Raw genomic sequence first — 8,725 nt, 5'->3', positions numbered from 1 at the left:
AGGATTTATGTTTTCCCTGTTTGGACATTAAAAGACTCTGTTTCTGTTATATCGCTTTTGGGTCCTCACTCACCAGCATAACAGAAGAATCCGACCAAGAATGGAACCAGCGACATCGGATCCTCGCTACTCAGCCGTCGAGATCCAGGGAGCGATGCTAGGCAGACACAAGCAGGAATTGTCTGCTGCTCGGCATGCCGTTGAGACCCTGGCCGCCCATGTCTCCGACCTCTCAAAACATTTTCACAATCTCCGTCTCGATCCACCAGCTACTTCCAGGGCTTCCGAGTCTCCGGAGCCCAGAATTAATAACCCACCGTGTTACTCTGGGCAGCCCACTGAATGCCGCTCGTTCCTCACCCAGTGTGATATTGTGTTCTCTCTCCAGCCCAACACATACTCCAGGGGTAGAGCTCGTATCGCCTACGTCATATTTCTCCTTACTGGACGGGCTCGTGAGTGGGGCACGGCAATCTGGGAGGCAAGGGCTGAGTGTACTAACGAGTATCAGAACTTTAAAGAGGAGATGATACGGGTTTTTGATCGTTCAGTTTTTGGGAAAGAAGCTTCCAGGGCCCTGTCTTCCCTATGTCAAGGTAATCGATCCATAACGGATTACTCTATAGAGTTTCGCACTCTTGCTGCCTCCAGTGACTGGAACGAGCCGGCGTTGCTCGCTCGTTTTCTGGAGGGTCTCCACGCGGAGGTAAAGGATGAGATTCTCTCCCGGGAGGTTCCTTCCAGCGTGGATTCTTTGATTGAACTCGCTATTCGCATTGAACGACGGGTAGATCTTCGTCACCGAGCTCGTGGAAGAGAGCTCGCGTTAACAGTATCCCCCCTCTCCGCATCACTACCATCTTCCTCCACTGGCTCAGGTGTTGAGCCCATGCAGCTGGGGGGTATTCGCATCTCGACTAAGGAGAGGGAACGGAGAATCACCAACCGCCTCTGTCTCTATTGCGGTTCCGCTGGTCATTTTGTCATTTCATGTCCAGTAAAAGCCAGAGCTCATCAGTAAGCGGAGGGCTACTGGTGAGCGCTACTACTCAGGTCTCTCCGTCAAGATCCTGTACTACCTTGTCGGTCCATCTACGCTGGACCGGTTCGGCAGCTTCCTGCAGTGCCTTGATAGACTCTGGGGCGGAGGGCTGTTTTATGGACGAAGCCTGGGTTCGGGAACATGACATTCCTCTCAGACAGTTAGGGGAGCCCACGGCCATGTTCGCCTTGGATGGTAGTCCTCTCCCCAGGATTCAGTGTGAAACGCTACCTTTAACCCTCACTGTCTCTGGTAATCATAGCGAAACCATTTCTTTTTTGATTTTCCGTTCACCTTTTACACCTGTTTTTTGGGTCATCCCTGGCTAGTGTGTCATAATCCTTCTATTAATTGGTCTAGTAATTCTATCCTCTCCTGGAACGTCTCTTGTCATGTGAAATGTTTAATGTCTGCTATCCCTCCTGTTTCTTCTGCCCCCTCTTCACAGGAGGAGCCTGGTGATTTGACAGGGGTGCCGGAGGAATATCATGATCTGCGCACGGTCTTCAGTCGGTCCAGGGCCACCTCCCTTCCTCCTCACCGGTCGTATGATTGTAGTATTGATCTCCTTCCGGGGACCACTCCCCCCCGGGGTAGACTATACTCTCTGTCGGCTCCCGAACGTAAGGCTCTCGAAGATTATCTGTCTGTTGCTCTCGACGCCGGTACCGTAGTCCCTTCTTCCTCTCCCGACGGAGCGGGGTTTTTTTTTGTTAAGAAAAAGGACGGTACCCTGCGCCCCTGCGTGGATTATCGAGGGCTGAATGACATAACGGTTAAGAATCGTTATCCGCTTCCCCTTATGTCTTCAGCCTTCGAGATCCTGCAGGGAGCCAGGTTTTTTACTAAGTTGGACCTTCGTAACGCTTACCATCTTGTGCGCATCAGGGAGGGGGACGAGTGGAAAACGGCGTTTAACACTCCGTTAGGGCACTTTGAATACCGGGTTCTGCCGTTCGGTCTCGCTAACGCTCCAGCTGTCTTTCAGGCATTAGTGAATGATGTACTGAGAGACATGCTGAACATCTTTGTTTTCGTTTACCTTGACGATATCCTGATTTTTTTCACCGTCACTCTAGATTCATGTTCAGCACGTTCGACGTGTTCTCCAGCGCCTTTTAGAGAATTGTCTTTATGTGAAGGCTGAGAAGTGCGCTTTTCATGTCTCCTCCGTCACATTTCTCGGTTCTGTTATTTCCGCTGAAGGCATTCAGATGGATCCCGCTAAGGTCCATGCTGTCAGCGATTGGCCCGTCCCTAAGTCACGTGTCGAGCTGCAGCGCTTTCTCGGTTTCGCGAATTTCTATCGTCGTTTCATTCGTAATTTCGGTCAGGTGGCAGCTCCTCTCACAGCCCTTACTTCTGTCAAGACGTGCTTTAAGTGGTCCGTTTCCGCCCAGGGAGCTTTTGATCTCCTCAAGAAGCGTTTTACATCCGCTCCTATCCTTGTTACACCTGACGTCTCTAGACAGTTCATTGTCGAGGTTGACCCGTCAGAGGTGGGCGTGGGAGCCATTCTGTCCCTGCGCTCCCATTCTGACGATAAGGTACACCCTTGCGCGTATTTTTCTCATCGCCCGTCGCCGTCGGAACGTAACTATGATGTGGGAAACCGTGAACTGCTCGCCATCCGCTTAGCCCTAGGCGAATGGCGACAGTGGTTGGAGGGGCGACCGTTCCTTTTGTCGTTTGGACTGACCATAAGAACCTTGAGTACATCCGTTCTGCCAAACGACTCAATGCGCGTCAGGCTCGTTGGGCGTTGTTTTTTGCTCGTTTCGAGTTCGTTATTTCTTATCGTCCGGGCTCTAAGAACACCAAGCCTGATGCTTTATCCCGTCTCTTCAGTTCTTCAGTAGCCTCCACCGACCCCGAGGGGATTCTCCCTGAGGAGCGTGTTGTCGGGTTGACTGTCTGGGGAATTGAGAGGCAGGTAAAGCAAGCACTCACTCACACTCCGTCGCCGCGCGCTTGTCCTAGGAACCTTCTTTTCGTTCCCGTTTCTACTCGTCTGGCCGTTCTTCAGTGGGCTCACTCTGCCAAGTTAGCCGGCCACCCCGGCGTTCGGGGTACGCTTGCTTCTATTCGCCAGCGTTTTTGGTGGCCCACTCAGGAGCGTGACACGCGTCGTTTCGTGGCTGCTTGTTCGGACTGCGCGCAGACTAAGTCCGGTAACTCTCCTCCTGCCGTTCGTCTCAGACCGCTTTCCATTCCCTCTCGACCGTGGTCTCACATCGCCTTAGACTTTATTACTGGTCTGCCTTCGTCAGCGGGGAAGACTGTTATTCTAACGGTTGTCGATAGGTTCTCTAAGGCGGCTCATTTTATTCCCCTCGCTAAGCTTCCTTCTGCTAAAGAGACGGCACAAATCATCATTGAGAATGTGTTCAGAATTCATGGCCTTCCGTCAGACGCCGTTTCGGACAGGGGTCCGCAATTCACGTCTCAATTTTGGAAGGAGTTTTGTCGTTTGATTGGGGCTTCCGTCAGTCTCTCTTCCGGTTTTCATCCCCAGTCTAACGGTCAAGCAGAACGGGCCAATCAGACTATTGGTCGCATCTTACGCAGTCTTTACTTTCGAAACCCTGCGTCTTGGGCAGAACAGCTCCCCTGGGCAGAATACGCTCACAACTCGCTTCCTTCGTCTGCGACCGGGCTATCTCCATTTCAGAGTAGCCTCGGGTACCAGCCTCCTCTGTTCTCGTCCCAGCTCGCCGAGTCCAGCGTCCCCTCCGCTCAGGCTTTTGTCCAACGTTGTGAGCGGACCTGGAAGAGGGTCAGGTCTGCACTTTGCCGTTATAGGGCGCAGACTGTGAGAGCCGCTAATAAGCGTAGGACTAAGAGTCCTAGGTATTGTCGCGGTCAGAGAGTATGGCTCTCCACTCGTAACCTTCCCCTTATGACAGCTTCTCGCAAATTGACCCCGGGGTTCATTGGTCCGTTCCGTATTTCTCAGGTCGTTAATCCTGTCGCAGTGCGACTTCTTCCGCGACATCTTCGTCGCGTCCACCCGGTCTTCCATGTCTCCTGTGTCAAGCCTTTTCTTCGCGCCCCCGTTCGTCTCCCCCCGTCCTTGTCGAGGGCGCACCTATCTACAGGGTCCGGAAGATTATGGACATGCGTCCTCGGGGCCGTGGTCATCAGTACCTAGTGGATTGGGAGGGGTACGGTCCTGAGGAAAGGAGTTGGGTTCCATCTCGGGACGTGCTGGACCATTCGCTGATCGATGATTTCCTCCGTTGCCGCCAGGTTTCCTCCTCGAGTGCGCCAGGAGGCGCTCGGTGAGTGGGGGGGTACTGTCATGTATTGTCATGTCTTGTCCATGTGCTTTCTCTTCTCTCTGTTTCCCCCTGCTGGTCGTATTAGGTTACTTTCTCTCTCTCTATCTCTCTCTCTATCATTCCGTTCCTGCCCCCAGCTGTTCCTCATTCTCCTAACGACCTCGTTTACTCTCTCACACCTGTTCCCTCTTTTGCCCTCTGATTAAGTCTCTATTTCTCTCTCTGTTTCTGCTTCTGTCCTTGTCGGATTCTTGTTTGCTTTGCCCTTGTTCCGTCCTGTTGTAATCTGCCTCTTCATCAGATACTACGTGTGAGCAGGTGTCTCTATCCTCTACGGCCCACGCCTACCCGAAGGGACCTGCAGTCTGTTGCCGTTAGCCCTGCAATTCTCCTCAACTACTAGAAGGGGGACTCTCCTGTTAAGCTAGAGGATTTATGTTTTCCCTGTTTGGACATCTCCTGTAAAGATTGAGGATTTATGTTTTTCCTGTTTGGACATTAAAAGACTCTGTTTCTGTTATATCGCTTTTGGGTCCTCACTCACCAGCATAACAGAACCAGACTTGTGGAGATCTACAAAAAAAAATTCTGAAGTCTTGGCTGATTTTTTTTTCTTTTTTTCCATGATGTCAAGCAAAGAGGTACTGAGTTTGAAGGTAGGCCTTGAAATACATCCACAGGTACACCTCCAATTGACTCAAATTATATCAATTATCCTATCAGAAGCTTCTAAAGCCATGACATCATTTTCTGGAATTTTCCAAGCTATTTAAAGGCACAGTCAACTTGTATGTAAACTTCTGACCCACTGGAATTGTGAAACAGTGAATTAAGTGTAATAATCTGCCTGCAAACAATTTTTGGAAAAATTACTTGTGTCATGCACATAGAAGTCCTAACCGACTTGCTAAATCTATAGTTTGTTAACAAGACATTTGTGGAGTTGTTGAAAAACTAGTTTTAATGACTCCAACCTAAGTGTATGTAAACCTCTGACTTCAACTGTAGATAATGAAGCATAAGCATGCATGTCTCAGTTAAGCTCGGAGAGAAAGACATTTTTTGACAACATACCTTTTTTGGCAAGTATGATTTCCGAAAGCGTTTTTTAATAACATGCCATGATGAGGCCATGGTGTGTTAATCTATAATCCAGAGGATGCCTGTCATATTTGTTAATCTCAACATGAATAATTTATCGCTCCATTTATTCAAAGTAGTGGATGGCAGTGACAACAGTGGGCCAATTTACGAGGCTCTGAGATTTCAGACCACATTATAGGTCCTCATTGGCTAGTTCTTCTTGCTGCTGTAGTGCAGCTGCCCTGGGAGATAAAGGCTGATTTGTATCACTTAACCTGTGAAAACCAGGTAGGCCTGAGAACGAGAACAATATAGCCTTGAGTCACACACTAACCAGGCAGTGTGTGTCACTCTGTGCAAGTCAGCTATGATGTGATGTGTTCAGTGATATTGATACTACCAGAACATTTTTGCTAGTATGTATTCACAAAAACTGTAAAACCACTGTTGCAAGGACCTGCGGAAGAGTTTAAATGTGAAGGTTTTGCTAACCTTGTGAATGCAAACAAATTATAAAACAGGGAAATGTAGCCTACACACAATAGCTGGCTGGGCCGGAAAGTTTTCCTCTAGTGGATTTTTATTCCTTCATTACTACTGATATGTGATTGAGGTAGAAATATTAGATGTAAATTATAACCTTTAAATGATTCCAGTGCTTCAGACATTTTTCACACGTGGCTTTATTTAGCTGCACTTTTACTGGACCTTTAAAGGTAGTAACTCTTTAAACGTAATTGGATAGTTCAGCGAAATGATGTGCTCAGATATTTGTTTCCTTACCTCGTAAGCAGTCTGTGAACTTGTCTAATTAGTGACTGCAATTCACACTTTGGTTTTGACAGAGAAGTCACTGCCAAGAAACGCTAATGTTCGGGTGAAAAACGTAATTTTACTCAGCCTAGAGTTTGTCTGAAGTTACACATCACACTATTCCAACAGTTTGACTGTTTTGGAATAAAATGTTTAATATATTTAAACATCCTTTGTATTGCATGCTTATTGATGTGTTCTAGGAGACGATGTCTACCAATGGCATGCCCATTTTGTTGTGAGAAATTACACTGATCACGCAAAACATTTTCTAAAGTATTTGTAATGTATAAATAGCCCACACTCGATTAGGCCACGCAAGACTGTCAATGGTGGGTGTAGCTGGTGCATGGAAGTCAGGTCGCAGGAGAGCAGAGTTGAGTGAACACGAAGCACTTTACTGAGGCAAATAGTAAGACCAGAACGCAACAGAGTCACCAAAACCAAATGCCCAAAACAAGTAAGGCAGCACAAAGTACCACAAACAAAGTACAAAGTACAGGCTGCCACAACACACAGGTATACATAAAGCCTGGCGCTAACCAGCCGGAAGCGTGCCAACCTCGACAATAAACAATACCCCACACAGACATGGAGGGAACAGACGGCTAAATACGCATAGTAATGATGATGAGATGTAAACCAGGTGTGCAGAAAAACAAGACAAAATAATGGAAAATGAAAAGTGGAGCTGCGATGGCTAGAAGATCGGTGATGTCGACCACCGAACGCCGCCCGAACAAGGAGAGGGACCGACTTTGGCAGAAGTTGTGAAAAAGATTGTAAATTGTTTATAAGGACCGATATTAAACATTGTATGAATGGAGTAATGATGAACAAATGCTAAAAAAAACTACGTACAAATCCATTATGAATGGTTATTACGTGGAGTTATTAGAAAGTGCTACAGGTGTAGGCTCTCTAGGAACTAGATTGTCTGGAGGAGCTGATTGTCTGAAGGGAATAGAGACGTGCCTTTCTTCCTTTCGTCATTAACAAGACAAACATGCGTGAGAGGAGGCCAACTAGCTGTGGTCCCCCTAAAATGTTTAATGTGTTGAAGAATTAAGAACTCCTCAAACCCGCAACATGAAAAGGCCCTTCTTGCACTTGGGTCTTTCTATAAACTAGGGTACCAGTGAGGATTTCCTACACTGGACAACGTGTTACAACTGTTAATAAGTCATTGATAATAATCAGACAATTTTTTTCATGTCGTTCCATTAGGATGTAAGGGGGAATCATAGCTATTTTCAATATAAATGTATTTAAAACCTATGTTTAACCCTTTAAATTGTGTGACATAAAACAGTACTTTTCTGTCCTTGCATTTATGGAAGTGTAAGTTGTTGTTATATCATATATTAAGCATTAATCAGTTAAATTAGACATTGAACTTGAACCCTGTAAGAATCCTGGATCTAGCTGTCTGAAAGTTTTTTCTATTGCGATCTCAGAAAATGTAACTACACTGCTCAAAAAAATAAAGGGAACACTAAAATAACACATCCTAGACCTAAATGAATGAAATATTCTTATTAAATACTTTTTTCCTGAAATAGTTGAATGTGCTGACAACAAAATCACACAAAAATTATCAATGGAAATCAAATTTATCAACCCATTGAGGTCTGGATTTCACACTCAAAATTAATGTGGAAAATCACACAACAGGCTGATCCAACTTTGATGTAATGTCCTTAAAACAAGTCAAAATGAGGCTCAGTAGTGTATGTGGCCTCCATGTGCCTGTATGACCTCCCTACAACGCCTGGGCGTGCTCCTGATGAGGTGGCGGATGGTCTCCCGAGGGATCTCCTCCCAGACCTGGACTAAAGCATCCGCCAACTCCTGGACAGTCTGTGGTGCAACGTGGCGTTGGTGGATGGAGCAAGACATGATGTCCCAGATGTGCTCAATTGGATTCAGGTCTGGGGAACGGGCGGGCCAGTCCATAGTATCAATGCCTTCCTCTTGCAGGACCTGCTGACACACTCCAGCCACATGAGGTCTAGCATTGTCTTGCATTAGGAGGAACCCAGGGCCAACCGCACCAGCATATGGTCTCACAAGGGGTCTGAGGATCTCATCTCGGTACCTAATGGCAGCCAGGCTACCTCTGGCGAGCACATGGAGGGCTGTGCGGCCCCCCAAATAAATGCCATCCCACACCATGACTGACCCACCGCCAAACCGGTCATGCTGGAGGATGTTGCAGGCATAGAACGTTCTCCACGGTGTCTCCAGTCTGTCACGTCTGTCACATGTGCTCAGTGTGAACCTGCTTTCATCTGTGAAGAGCACAGGGCGCTCGTGGCGAATTTGCTAATCTTGGTGTTCTCTGGCAAATGCCAAACGTCCTGCACGGTGTTGGGCTGTAAGCACAACCCCCACCTGTGGACGTCGCCATCCTCATGGAGTCTGTTTCTGACCATTTGAGCAGACACATGCAGATTTGTGGCCTGCTGGAGGTAATTTTGCAGGGCTCTGGCAGTGCTCCTCCTGC

The sequence above is a fragment of the Oncorhynchus gorbuscha genome, linkage group LG18 (genome assembly GCF_021184085.1).
Source record: "Oncorhynchus gorbuscha isolate QuinsamMale2020 ecotype Even-year linkage group LG18, OgorEven_v1.0, whole genome shotgun sequence".
Classification (NCBI taxonomy): domain Eukaryota; kingdom Metazoa; phylum Chordata; class Actinopteri; order Salmoniformes; family Salmonidae; genus Oncorhynchus; species Oncorhynchus gorbuscha.
Note: the sequence above shows the minus strand (reverse complement) of the source record.